This window comes from Geotrypetes seraphini, chromosome 19 (assembly GCF_902459505.1).
Source record: "Geotrypetes seraphini chromosome 19, aGeoSer1.1, whole genome shotgun sequence".
NCBI classification, from domain to species: Eukaryota; Metazoa; Chordata; class Amphibia; order Gymnophiona; family Dermophiidae; genus Geotrypetes; species Geotrypetes seraphini.
The window spans coordinates 27,379,842-27,394,221 of record NC_047102.1 but is presented as its reverse complement, the minus strand read 5'-3'; the positions used below and the strand labels follow the sequence as shown (position 1 = coordinate 27,394,221).

Genomic DNA, 14,380 nt, shown 5'->3' with positions numbered 1-14,380 from the left:
AAAATTTTCCTCTAAGTACAGTAAAACCTTGGATTGCAAGTAACTTGGTTTGCAAGTGTTTTGCAAGACAAGCAAAACATTTGATTAAATTTTAACTTGATATAGAAGCAATGTACTTGCAATACAAGTACATACAGTATACACGCGTCACATCATCACAACTGAGCCAATGGTTCTTCTCTCTCTGACGTTGCAAGAGTGTAGTGACTGTTCTAAACGAGCAAAGTCTTCCGATATGAGTACATACAGTATACACACGTCACATCATCACAACTGAGCCGATGGTCCTTCTCTCTCCGACACTGCAAGAGCGTAGTAATTGTTCTAAATGAGCAAAGTCTTGCAATATACAAACATCACATCATCACAACTGAGCCAATGGTTTTTCTCTCTATGATGCTGCAGGAGTGTAGTAACTGTTCTAAATGAATAAGGCCTTGCAACAGAAGTACGTATAGTATTTTGTATTAAAGTTTTTGGGTTGTGGAACAAATTGTCTGAGTTTTCATTATTTCCTATGGGAAATTCGCTTTGATATACAAGTGCTTTATAAGAACATAAGAAGTTGCCTCCGCTGAGTCAGACCATAGGTCCATCCTGCCCAGCGGTCCGCTCCCGCGGCGGCCCATCAGGCCCATCGCCTGAGAAGTGGTCTATACCTATCTATACCCTTCAATCCCTTTAGATCAATGGTTCCCAATCCTATCCTGGAGGACCACCAGGCCAATCGGGTTTTCAGGCTAGCCCTAATGAATATGCATGAGAGAGATTTGCATATAATGGAAGGGACAGGCATGCAAATCTGCTCCATGCATATTCATTAGGGCTAGCCTGAAAACCCGATTGGCCTGGTGGTCCTCCAGGACAGGGTTGGGAACCACTGCTCTAGCTCATTACCTAGATCGTACCAAGCCTCACAGAACGTCTACTCAACTGTTCATGTTATTTGATCCTAACATACTTGGAGCTCCTGTCACCAAGAGAACCATCTCCATATGGTCCGTGGACTGTACCTCCTTTTGCTATGCCCAGGGTGTGTCTGCTCATAAAGTTCATGCAATGGCCACTTCAGTAGCTTATCTACATTACATTTCCATTGAGGACATTTGTAAAGCAGCCACTTGGTCATCTATCCATAGCTTTGTCTCTCATTACTGTCTAGAGAAACTTACGAGTCAAGATAGTCGGTTCAGCCAGACAGTTCTCCAAAGTTTATTCTTCATTTAGAAGCCAACTTCCCTCCAACCCTGTTGGTTTCACCAGGCTCTTGTTGTTCTCAATAACCCTCTTTTTAAGGCCACAATCCTAACAACTAGGGAGTCCCATATTTGAGAATATACTACCTACTTGTTCTCAGATAAAATGAAGTAGGTGATATCTGAGGACAGCAGGCAGATATTCTCACAACCCTCCCACCTCCCCTGGTCGACTTTGTAGCTTTTTTACTGAACTGGCAGTCCTGAGAATTATTGTTGGGTGGGAAGGCACTCGTGCATGTGCAGTGCGGGCGGGCTTGAGCTTTTAAAGTGGCAGTCCATTTGTTCACTGTCCATACCAGGGCTCCGTAGATGACGTCACCCTCATGTGAGAATATCTGCCTACTGTTCTCGGATAACACCTGCTACAGGTAAGTAACTTCACTTTTTCTTCTATGCTGTACAGGATGACTTTTTTAAACAACTCTTTTCTTCCTCTGTATTCTTTCATGCCCTTTTCTAAATGCAAATGAACAGAGGATTTAATGGGAGATGTGATTAATACAGATAACAAATAACTTGTGAGATGGTAAGAGTTCATCGTTGCCACCATTTTGCTCAGAGATGGGGGAGAATAAAAGGCCTCTGATGCTTCCTTGAAAGCTATCCAAGGTATACTGCAGTTTCATGTAGTCAGGCCATGATTTTGTAGAAAACATAGGTGTTTTCCCAACACCCATAATTAATTTTTTTGGCACATTAATGTCCAGTCGTCCCAACTGTACCTTCCCATCTATTCACAGCACATAAATAAAACATGTTTTGTGTAAATGGCATCACTTTCCTCAATTAAAAAGAGACTTGAAAATAGGAATTTTCTATGACCATTAGCATTAATTTCTAAATATTATTTAAGTTTGTATTCCCAATTGTCATTGGCCCTCCAGTATGTATCAGAAATTACCATTTCAACATTTTTAGATGTACAGTTTCCCCTAGATTTTATATAAGTTGTCCAAAGTTGAGCACCCAACTTGAGTGCCAAAGTTGGGTGTGCCCACCTGCACCTACAGTCCTGCCATTAGAGGGTGTTGTTTCACTATCACATTTTCAATAGCGAATGACAGGCAAGTTCTGCAAGACTCCAGGAAACCTGTATATCTTTAGCAATTGAACATTCAATGCTGAAGCACCCCACTACCACCCCGCTTAGCTTAGAGAGGCAGAGGTACCATTTACTGAAACTGACCCTTTATGTTAAATGTGACTAAAACCAGGCCCACTGCATCAATCCTTCCTGAAGAAACTGGAAATAGTTCCATTTAGAAAACAGCACAGAATTCTGATAGCCATATTAGTTGAGGGGGGAGGAGGGTTCGAGAAAACTGACTCCTCCAGAAGTTATGGTCTTTTTATTGCAGGGGTGTCAAAGTCTCTCCTTGAGGGCCGTAATGCAGTCGGGTTTACAGGATTTCCCCAATGAATATGCATGAGATCTATTAGCATACAATGAAAGCAGTGCATGCAAATACAGCAAGAATATTCACTGGGGAAATCCCGAAAACCCAACTGGATTGTGGCCCTTGAGGTGGGAATTTGACACCCCTGTGCTAGAGCAAGAGGCAGAAAACATGCTTACACCAGACCTATAGCCAATGAAAATGCCCCATCTAGATGTTAGCCAATACACATGTAAATTATAGTAGTCTAATTTACTTGCATATTTGCATGATCTGCCCAAACTCTGCCCATGCACTCACCCAAACTATGCATATTTAAAACATGGCACATATTTTTCCACTTGTCAATTTGCATAGGCGTGCCTACTCTCCATCCCCAGACACACCTCCTCCACAAAAAAATTAGAAAGAATATTTTAGCACGTTTTAAGATGCATTAACACTATGCGTACTAGCATTTTTTTCTGTTACGGCCCCTACTATCTAGAATTCAGCACCAAATTATATAAGAGAAATTACATCCCTTGATAAATTTAAAAGTACAGTGGTGCCTCGCATAACGAACGCCTCGCACAACGAACGCTGCACACAACGAACTTCATGTCTTGATTCACACAACGAACTTCGTTTCACACAACGAACTTCACACAACGAACTTCGTTTCACACAACGAAGTCGCCCGAGCTGCCGATGTATTGCATCCTTCCGCGCAGGCACTGCAGGCAGTCGTTAGTCACTGCGCTTAACTGCCCTCTCTCACTGTATACAGTCGTCCTTTTAAGATAAACTCAATATTTTTTATATATCATGGCTTCTAAAAAAAGCAGGAAGGTGATTTCTGTTGAAATGAAACGGGAAATAATTAGAAGGAGTGAATGTGGGGTAAAACAGTGTGACCTCGTCAAAGAATTTGGCCTCAGCAAGACCACCATTTTCACCATTTTGACAAATTTATCTTTTTTTATGTCATCTTAGCATATTTTATGCTGCAGAACGAATTATTTTTTTTAACATGTATTGTTATGGGAAAACGCGTTTCACATAACGAACTTTTCGCATAACAAACTTGCTCCTGGAACGAATTAAGTTCGTTGTGTGAGGCACCACTGTAACTTGAAGGCCTTTCTTTTTAAAGATGCATTCAGTGTATAATAGTCCTTCTAAGGATGTAATGGAAACCTGTTCCATGCCATTTTTTAATCATTTTAGCCTATTTTAGAAAAAACTAGACTATTTTATTGTTCCCCTTCCCTTTGTTCTGGTATCTTTTCCCCCCGCTTTCTCTTTTTACGAAATTGTATTTCTGCCCTTCTCCATCCTGTATCGCTAAGTCAATGTTTGTCAGTGCGTTCGATTGTTCGTAGCATTATTTGCAATTTGTTTCTAACATACGCTCTTTTTATACTTTGTTTTTATGTTATGTAAAACTGCTTTGAAATTTGATATGGCGGTATATCAAATTTTTAAATAAACCTGAAGAGCCTACCACAAGGACGCTTAGCGATGCCTAAGCACACCTTGGCGTGCTGACAACCGCACCGAGCGGAGCTTACATGTTAGATGGCACTAGACTCTGTTTAGAGAACCAGGCGTACTATTTCTGTATTATATGATTATGCAATTTGTGAGATATTTACCACACAGATAAATCTGAATCTCACTGAAGATTCTTTAGGTAAGGGAAACAGAGTATCAGCCACAATAAAATTCATCCCTAAGTGAAATGGTATAGTGGCTGTTAATCCACTCTTCAACATAATATGCAGATAGGAAGAAAAAGCATGTTTCTCAGATGCATGCACCACAAAATAAGTATTATTCACTTCCTGTTGCAAGTTGAAACCTTTAAATATCAATAACAAGAGCAACAGGTAATTAAATACTTACAAATATACAAGAAGATCAATCCCAGCACCCAGAAGTCACTGGTGACTTGCTTTTGAATTCATGAAATTAACCTGAAAAGAAAAATGGAAGAAAAAACAAAAAACAAAAACCTAATTAAAATGTAACACACAACTGTCTGACTTGATAGGTGCAACATCTAATATGTAGAAATATTATATTTGCTTGCTACAACCTAAACTAACTGTCACCATTTGAACAGAGTAATTTGCACTGAGTTTGTTTCCAGGAAGCCAGTAGCACGAGAAACCATTATTTCATTGTTCTGCCTCTTGTGCCATAGCAACACCCTCAATTATAGATTCTAGGAATGGTCAAAATGTAAGCAAGATTAGCGCTTCGGTTCACAACACAGTACGAAAAGAAAAAAAAAAAAAAATAGCAGAAGAGAAAACAATACAAAAATCCACTGAGTAAAACGGTACAAACGAAGAGATTCGTGTCTTCTACGGTACAATAAAAAAAAGTTACACTGTTTCCTCCAGTCTAGGTCCTACAATGTATTCAGTATAAGACGCAAGTCAGCCTGACATGTTTCTTTCTTTTGCTTGCATATGTTTCGTTCTGGCTGGAAAGGTAACAGATACAGCTCAGACCCACAGGGTTTGCCTTACAAAATTCTTCAAGGAGCACAATGAGTCACTTATGCCTGTAAATATCCATAGTTTCCTCTCTCAAGAACTCCCATGCATTAGGTAGTTAGGTAGTTTATTTTTATTGTTCATTCTAAATACAGAACATTTTCAGACCTTGAGAAAACAAAAGAAACTTTGTTTCAGACGACACTTTTTTTTTTTTTTGCACAAAATGTGACCATGGAAAGGTATAATATTAAACTAGAACATTTCTATTCTTCAGGAAGTACCTCAATGGTTCATCTGCAGTTTCCAAAAGTGTGCTTATGAACTGAAAAGCTTGAAAATAAAATAAATAAAATTGAAAATCACATTTAGTCAACATGCAAAATTATCTGGAAAACACCCTCAACCGGCTGTTTTCGCAGCCTCAATGGAATGCGTTGTACTCTGCATAATATTAACTTAGGAGTAGTAGCAAATGAGGCCTTAACTTGGCATTTTTAACCACCTCTTGTGAACTATTTATTCACAGCTAGGGTGATTTGCCCAAATTCCTTTTGGTTTCCGAAGGATCAATGCTGGGAAAAAAACCTAATAGCACATTAATCAATTGCAGATACTCAGAAGATACTAGGAACAAAAAAAGGAAAAAAAACAAAAAAATCACCACAGTCTTGACAAAAAAAGATACTCAGAACACAAAGGAGAAGAAACAAGCAGTAGTAGTTTTTAACAGTAGTAGCTGCAGAAATATGCTTCATTACCACCCACCTCTCTGCCTACAGACGTGTCCACAAATATTCACTGAAATAAAGAGGTAAATTTTGGATAGAATGTAGAAACTGAACTTGACAATTCTATGTGAACAATTCCAGTAGTATTTTAGAACAGAATTCATTCTGCTGCCTCTCAATATCTCTCCTTATACTCCTCCCAGAGAACTCCGTTCCTCAGATAAGCCGCTCTTAGCTGTACACTTCTCCTCCACTGCCAATTTCAGACTTCGCTCCTTTCATCTAGCTGCCCCCTATGCAAGGAATAAATTACCCGAGTTTGTCAGTCAAGCCCCTTCCCTTGCTTAAAAGCAGACTGAAAACTCACCTTTTTGATATAGGTTTCAATCCTTAACCCTGCTCCTCTGCCCTCCAACCCAGCCCGCTGATTAATCGTTCCCCTTAACTGTATCCATAACGTCCTGTTTGTCTTTGGGAAACTGAGCTGAGCTTGTGATGTCATAATGCCACATTCCACCAATAAGAGCCAACCTCATCAGTGATGTCACAATGGCTTGATTGTCCTGTACAAGCCAGCTGATTAACCATTCCCCTTAACTGTATCCATGACATCCTGTTTGTCTGTCTTGCCTGTTTAGATCGTAAGCTCTTTTGAGCAGGGACTGTCTTCTTTGTGACTCTGTACAACGCTGCGTATGTCTGGTAGTGCTACAGAAATAATTTGTAGTAGTAGATCTACCAACCAAAAACCTGCTCTAACATATATGAATGAATAAAGGTTTAGGCATACATGTGTATGTACCAGTATGGACAGCTGGAAGAGCCATTTAGAACATTAAACATGGAAGAAATCCATAGGGAAGCCACAGATGATACTAACATGTGTAAGTACGGGTGTGTAAGTCTGCCATTTTACATGGACTCACACTGAGGGTAGTCAGTAAAATGTGGCAAAAACTGCCCTTTTACTGCACCTTTCTGGCTCCCTTTCCCACTGAAACCCCCTATCACATCTTCTCCCCTCCCCACCTACTCACCCCCAATCATATCTTCCCCTCCCCCATGCAGCTCATCCTAATCATATGCCCCCACTCATATCCCATCTGATCCCGCCCGTCCATTAGATTCTACCTCTTATTTTATCTAACGCTCCCAGGTACCAAAAAAAAAACAAACCAACCAGAACTTAGATTGCGAGTCCACTAGGGACAGAGAAATACCACTATAAAAATGATTAGACATAGTAGAAGTAAAATGGCATTAATGAACCCTAGTGGTAGTCTTACAGTACAACTGCTAGGGGTCAGCCTTCAGAAGATGGGTGGATCTGAGTGAGGGGAAGAGGTTAGTAACTCAGGGTTAATGTGGAAAATGTGACAGGGTGAGCAATTTGAGGATGAATGTAATCGGGAAAGCTATTGGGGGAAGGGGGGTCAGCAGATGGGAAGACTTCCATGAAAAGGGGAGTCAACGTGTTGTAAAAGGGTGATTTTTGCTGCACCCTTACAGGTTATTTGAAGCCAAATCCCAACAGATATGTATCAGGGCCTCTAGTTTATCAAGGCGCAAGCGGGAGAGGGGTGTTTGGAGCGGTTGCAGGGCTATTGTCCACATGCATGTGTGGCTATTAGCTCTGCTGATTCCTGCCCCCCTCTGAAGTCAACTTCCTGTTCTGGTATAGAGGACTGCCAGAGCTGGTGATCATGCACATGCAAAGCACAGCTTTGTGACCACTCCATGCACCCCCCCCCCCCCCGCCCCACCACCACCACACACACACAAATTCCCTAGATGAGGCAGGTACGCCACTGATCAGGACACATATATATATATGTGCAGATTTGAATCCTACCCTAGCTCAGTCCACAACAAACCTGAACCACACCCCCTTCCCACATACACATATTACTGTGCAAAACCTGCCTTTCCAATATCAGATTTTACATGCATATGCTATATACACTTGTAAATGCTGCTAAAATAAAAACTTTACTCCTTTTTATTCATATGTAATAGGCATAACAAAACAAATGTATTTGTTCCTTCACCGGGCTAGCATAATGCTGACACTGCTGCATTGACACAGCTCCCATTATAATCTAGGGAGGTTAATCATATGTCTCTGTAATCACATCATGCTCCATTTCAGCACATTTTTATTGTACACAATACAGAAGACTTTTGTCATGTTAAGAGCATTGCTTACTGTCCTGGTATCTTATCAGAATGTTCTTGTCTGTGTTATATTCATACTGCCAAGACAACATCGGAAGGCCAATTTTTCTCCATTTTGGGAGTTAGCTTCTAAGCATTTTTCTCATTCATAAAAAAGGTAACTCTATAATTAACATGCAGCGTTACACACATCTTAAAAACGGCACCTAAAGGTTCGGAGCTAATTTTGTGCCCAACCTTGGTTCATTAACTTGTTCCAACAGATGCAAGGCACTGAATCAGGGCTAAGACAGAAGATCAGCGCCGAAATACTCATGCATAAGTAGTTCTAGGATAGCCCAAGTATAATCCGCACATGACTGCAAAGAGGAGTTCCTATGGGAGGGGCAAAGAGTGGGTCAGGGTGGGGATGTTCTAGAAAATTCCATGCAGTAATCTAGAATACCATGGCGGCATGCCCAACTTGCTCATCAGGATTTACACCTGGTTTCAGTTGGTGTTAAGTCCTTGCACCCACAGTTGGGCATAGAATTCAGCGACAAATGCTATTTTACCAAGGGTTGATTCATAAGTCATGTCAATTTTTTAATTTTCTCAGAAATGCGCCAACACTGGAAATCTAATACAAAGTGTGTGACATGTGCTTAATATTACCACCAGAGAAGAAATGAATACAGGAGTCTCTGAATACTCAATTATATGCCAATGCCTTCTTATGCTAAGGTATATTTCAGTTGATAATCGCCTTTTAGAATTTTTTTGACAGAAATGCATGATTTAAAGCTTGCTTGTATTTCTGAATTGATGAATTTGCGCTCTATACCTGTTTATAACAGGGACGATTAATTTTGTTGTTTAGACATCTCTATGTTGTATGTGATAATCGTAGGGAAACAAGATTTTATGTATGTGATATGGAAATCACAGAGTTGTATGCGGTATATAAATTTTAAAATAAATAATAAATGGGAGAAGCAAAAAAAACATGACATTTGAAACCATCGTTTCATTGTGGCATACAGTATATGGCGTTATCCTGGCTCACCACAGAAACAAAATCTGTCACCCACAAAGCTCATGATCCTTTTGGCGTACGACAGTCTTGTGTGTCATCCAGTTCATGAGGGACACACTATGAATGCACAGTATTACAAGTCATGCAATATGGGAGAAACATCTAGAACTGTTGCACAACACCATAATCCAGCGGTCTCAAACTCAAACCCTTTACAGGGCCACATTTTGGATTTGTAGGCACTTGGAGGGCCGCAGAAAAAAATAGTTAATGTCTTATTAAAGAAATGACAACTTTGCATGAGGTAACTCTCTTTAAAGTTTATAAATCTTTCCTCAATTGCTTCTGATAATTTCAGCTATACACAGCTGAAAGCATTGCAACATGCAGAAAGTGAAGTTTAGATAGTTTTTCACTTTCTGCATATTGCATTGCTTTCAGCTGTGTATAGTTTTACCTCATGCAAAATTGTGATTTAGATTCTAAAGTATCAACTGCAAGAGACAAGATTTTGGTGTAGTTCTCTAGGCTTTTTTGCAGAGGGGAAAATCAATATCCAACTTGTGCCTAAGAAAACTTGTGTCTTAAGTGTCCAGTGGTTGCGTCCGCAACCACCTTCAGCTCTCACCTTACATCAAGCAGTCACCGCCAGGAGAGGTGCCAAATTTCACGAGAGTTCACGAGATTACGTACACACGCATAAGCTGCACTACCTCCAATGGTTACCTTACATTCTGGAACATTGCCCGCCTCATTGCTGTAACCTCACGCAAGCGCTTTCCTGCGTCTGCACAAGATTGTCCTCTCTGCTCCAACTCACAATCGCGTACAGATGCGGGAAAGTGCTTCCGTGAGGTTACAGCACTGAGGCGGACAACTTCAGTTAATACAAAATACGGCAGCTAAGCTTATTTTCGGGAAACGAAAGTACGATCATGTTTCTTCTCTGTTGAGAAACCTTCACTGGCTCCCAGTCTGCTTTAGGATCCAATTTAAATATGCATGCATCATCTGCCCTTAACCGTAAATCTAAATTACCTTCTTACAGCAGCTGTAAGAAGGAAATTTAGATTCGCGGTTAAGGGCAGGGAGGTTTGTCAGACCGGGGCTGTTGTCGGTCGGTCGGAGAAGCGCCACAAAAGTAAGGGGACCTGGCCGGCTGTGCTGCACCCGGGGTGGGAGAGAAGGAGGGGGGAGAAGGACGCTGAAAGGACATGGGGAAGACAGAGGGGGGAGAAGGACACTGAAAGGACATGGGGAAGACAGAGGGGGGAGAAGGACACTGAAAGGACATGGGGAAGACAGAGGGGGGAGAAGGACACTGAAAGGACATGGGGAAGATGGGGGGGAGAAGGACGCTGAAAGGACATGGGGAAGACAGAGGGGGGAGAAGGATGCTGACGGGACATGGGGAAGATGGGGGGGGAGAAGGACGCTGAAAGGAAATGGGGAAGAGAGAGTGGGGAGAAGACGCTGGCAGGGAAGAAGACAGAGATGCCAGACTATGGGGGGAGCGGAGGGAAGAAGATGGGTGCCAGACCAATTTGGAAGGGGGGAGAAAGGGAGAGGCACAGTAACAGAGCAAATGGAAGACGCAGAAGGAAGAGAGACAGTGGATGGAAGGAACTTAATGAGAACATGAGGAAAGCAGAAACCAGGCAACAAAGGTGGGAAAATAATTATATTTCTTTTTTTTTTTTTGCTTCAGGATAAAGTAGTATATTAGTTGTGTTGATAAAAATTTATAAACAAAAGAGGCTCTGGTAGAAACCCGTTTGCAAAGTATGTATTCTTCCCAATTAATATTTCCAAATTAATAAAGTCTTTTTGCTTATTTGTAAATGGGTTTCTACCAGAGCCTTTAATTCAGTAGCATAATTAAATGAAATAACTATTTCTGAAGTTTATAGGGACGGGCAGGGATTCCTCACGGGGACGGGCGGGGACGGAGGAGATTCCTCGTGGGGACGGAGGGATTCCTCACGGGGACGGGTGGGGATGGGTGGGATTCCTCACGGGGACGGGTGGGGACGGGTGAGACTTTGGTGGGGACAGGTGGGATTTCTGTCCCCGCGCAACTCTCTACCATCAACTCCAGACTGATGGAGGAGTGTGTGGCGCAGTGGTTGGATCTACAGCCTCAGCACCCTGGGGTTGTGGGTTCAAACCCCGCGCTGCTCCTTGTGACCCTGGGCAAGTCACTCAGTCCTCCATAGCCCCAGGTACGTTAGATAGATTGTGAGCCCACCGGGACAGATAGGGAAAATGCTTGAGTACCTGATTGTAAAAACCGCTTAGATAACCTTGATAAGCGGTATATCAAATCCTAATAAACTTGAAACTTGAACTTGACTGTGTCCCTTCTTTCTTGTGCCGTATGCCTGGAACAGGCTGCCAGAATCAATGTGTCATGCTCCATCTCTAGCAGTATTCAAATCCAAGCTATGTATGTAAACTTGTAGCTCGTTCTGAGCTCTTCTGGGAGGACAGGATATAAAAACAAACCAACAGATAAATAAATAAAAGCCCACTTTTTGGAAGCTGCTTTTAACTCTTAATTCCCACTCACCACCAGATACCTACACCCATCGTATCATTCCTTCTGCTAGAAATTCCACAACCCTGTAAGCTCTTCTGAGCAGGAACCATCTATTACATGTTAAACGTACAGCGCTGCCTAAGCCTTTCAGCGCTATAGAAATGATAAATGGCAGTAGTAGTAACCTAACCTATAAGGGCATGTTTAAGTGATAAAGTGCATCACTTCAAGGGGCATACATAAAGGCGGAGAATGGGAGGAGCATGACCGGAGCTGCCTCTTACATATCCAACTTACAGAATACTGTAAATTACGCATGTTGCATAGCACAGTTAGAGATGCCCATTTATATCTGTCATTGACCTGGCTTGCCAATGTGGGTCCTGTGCCAGTATTCGTTAACAGAATATGGGCACCACCTGCACAGCATTGAGATGTTTACAAGGGAGTGCCCAGTTCTAGAATTGTTCCCTATATCAGGCCCCTTACTCATATATCTATCAGTTATAGAAAGAACCCTGTTCACTGCATCAGCCACAAATCTTTAAAGCAACCCAAAATGCTCACAATCACAAAAAGTACATTAGGGAGTCTCTTGAAGTAGATTTAAATATGATAAATCCAATTCTCTTGCATTTCCTTACACCCTTAGAGCTCTGAACAATGTACCCCATACCTGGATTTCTACTCAGGCTCAACAGGCTTCAGCCTAGGCCAGCAAAATTCTGGGGGTTTACTACCTGACATCTTTGTTCCCAGAAACCACTGAGAGTCATTGTTGGAAGCCACTGTCGAGACCTGCAACCAGGTTCTCAATTGCCATAAGCTGTGAAGTCCAAAAGGTGAATGAAGGTTGAGGTGGGGGCAACTTTGTGGCTGTGAATGTATCCACCATTCATATCCGAGTCCTTTCCGATGGTACATAAGTACTTGCAAAATATACAGAACAAATTAATCTAATTTAAAAATGTACTGTATATTCCACCTTTTCTGTCTGCGTGAATTACAGATTAAAACACATACGGTACTCCCCCGAAGTTCGTAGGGGGTTGTGTTCCAGGAGCACCCGCGAACTTCGAAAACCCGAGAATATTGGACGCAGTTTAGGAGCAGGGATTGGAGGCAGGTGCTGCTAGTGCCAATGTGGGCAGTGGCGCTTGCGGATCTGGGCATCGGAGACGCTCTGAATAGCTGGAGAGAACTGCAGTACATGAGGGAGAGGGCTGCAGGGGTGGCGGGGTGGGGGGAGGGGAGGTGTCATAGGATGTGCACGGCGGGGTCCCGGGTCCAGGAAGAGGCGGTCAGAAAAAAATGCCACGGGGGGTATACTGTATAATAAATTAAAATACAATACAATTAATAATCTACAACACATTACACATACTCATCTACTACAATAAAATGCTAAGCGCGCATGCGCACTCTTACTGGCGTAATCCCTGATCTGTAGTTCCGTGGTCTGCAGGAGTGCGCATGCACGCTTACAATGCATCTCTCTCTCGCAGACCCCAAGGAGATGTGCGGGCTTGCCGGCTCCAGATCCCTTACACACAGCACCTGCACCGGGGAAGCACACAGGTCATCCAGCCAGCATGAGGAGGGGCTATCAGCATCCGCCTCGGGCTCCGTATCGCCTCCTGTCACCGCGGCCACCGCCTGGCGCTTAGGTAGTTCTCGGCGAACTCGACCCGCAAGCTCGCCCTTTCGCGTGAGGAAATCAAGGTGCAGACGGCACGCGCATGTTGAGCCCCAGCTGGCGCCAGAACGCCAGGTGGAAGAGGCGCTCACGCTGGGTAGAAAAGGTGCTCGTGCCGGCGCGAGCAAGCGGCTGAGGCCCGCAGCCAGTCTGGGAGAAGAAGATGTGCATGATGAGTTCGCTGGCCAGAGACGAGGCGCCCGCTGTCCCCGCAGGAAAGGTTCCTCAGCCTAGAACACAGCAGCCCGGCCCGCCAACAAACCACCATGTGCCTGCATCAAAATCTTCAGCAAGACTGCTGGAAGGGGGCGGAGCTCCTCTTTCGAGTCTGTCCCGGCAGGGAGAAGGGGTACTACTAGACAGGGGGATCAGGTAAGGGGAGGTAATTCTAGTACCCATTAATGTGACGGGCTAAAAAACTAGTCCAATATAAACAAATAATATTTTTAATGCATGCATACATTATCATCATGTTACTAGTACTTTACCCACCCCACACTTACATCATATAGTCCATCTAAGATATATAAGGTCCACCTTTAGGAAAGTTTTAACAAGTAAGAAAATAAAAAGGCATTAGGAACTAAGAGATGAGGTGAATGAAAAGGGGTGATATTGCCTTTCTGTGGTTGCAATCATAGCAGTTTACATTAATATGCAGATGCTTATTTTGTACCTGGGACAATAGAGGGTTACATAATTTGTCCAGAGTCACAAGGAGATGTATTGGGAATGGAACCTGGTCCCTCTGGTTCTCAAGGCACTGCACTAACCATTAGGCTAATTCTGACTGAGCTTCGAATGAATGGGCCCTGCCCCCTCCTTACAATCATAACTTCTCTTAGAGCTGGTTGACCAGGAACACACGATGTGCAGGGCAGGCGCAGACTCCAGCAGGAGAGAGAAGACAGAGAATGAACGCCAACTGCTGCTTGGCATAACTGTGGCATTAATCTGATAAGGGAGCCGAAAGGCAGATTCTTTGTCACTGGCAATCCCTGAACCTGAGGCATCCCACTTCCCAGGAAACCAAAACAGGGAGCTAGTAGCACGACTCCACTGGCATTGACTGCGAGCAGATT

At 42.9% G+C, this 14,380-nt stretch overlaps 1 protein-coding gene across 9 annotated transcripts in view; it reads right to left on the bottom strand.

Annotated features, from left to right (window-relative positions):
* The window catches only part of SOX6 (SRY-box transcription factor 6), a 945,693-nt gene that overhangs the window by 788,428 nt on the left and 142,885 nt on the right, over positions 1 to 14,380 (bottom strand). For 8 of the 9 annotated variants that reach the window (XM_033928339.1, XM_033928344.1, XM_033928338.1 and 5 more), the window contains one exon: positions 4,544 to 4,614. The exons of the other annotated variant lie outside the window; for it this stretch is intronic. The gene's annotated coding sequence lies outside the window, so the exon portion shown is untranslated. The remainder of the gene's footprint in view (positions 1 to 4,543; positions 4,615 to 14,380) is intronic. 9 annotated transcript variants of the gene reach the window in all.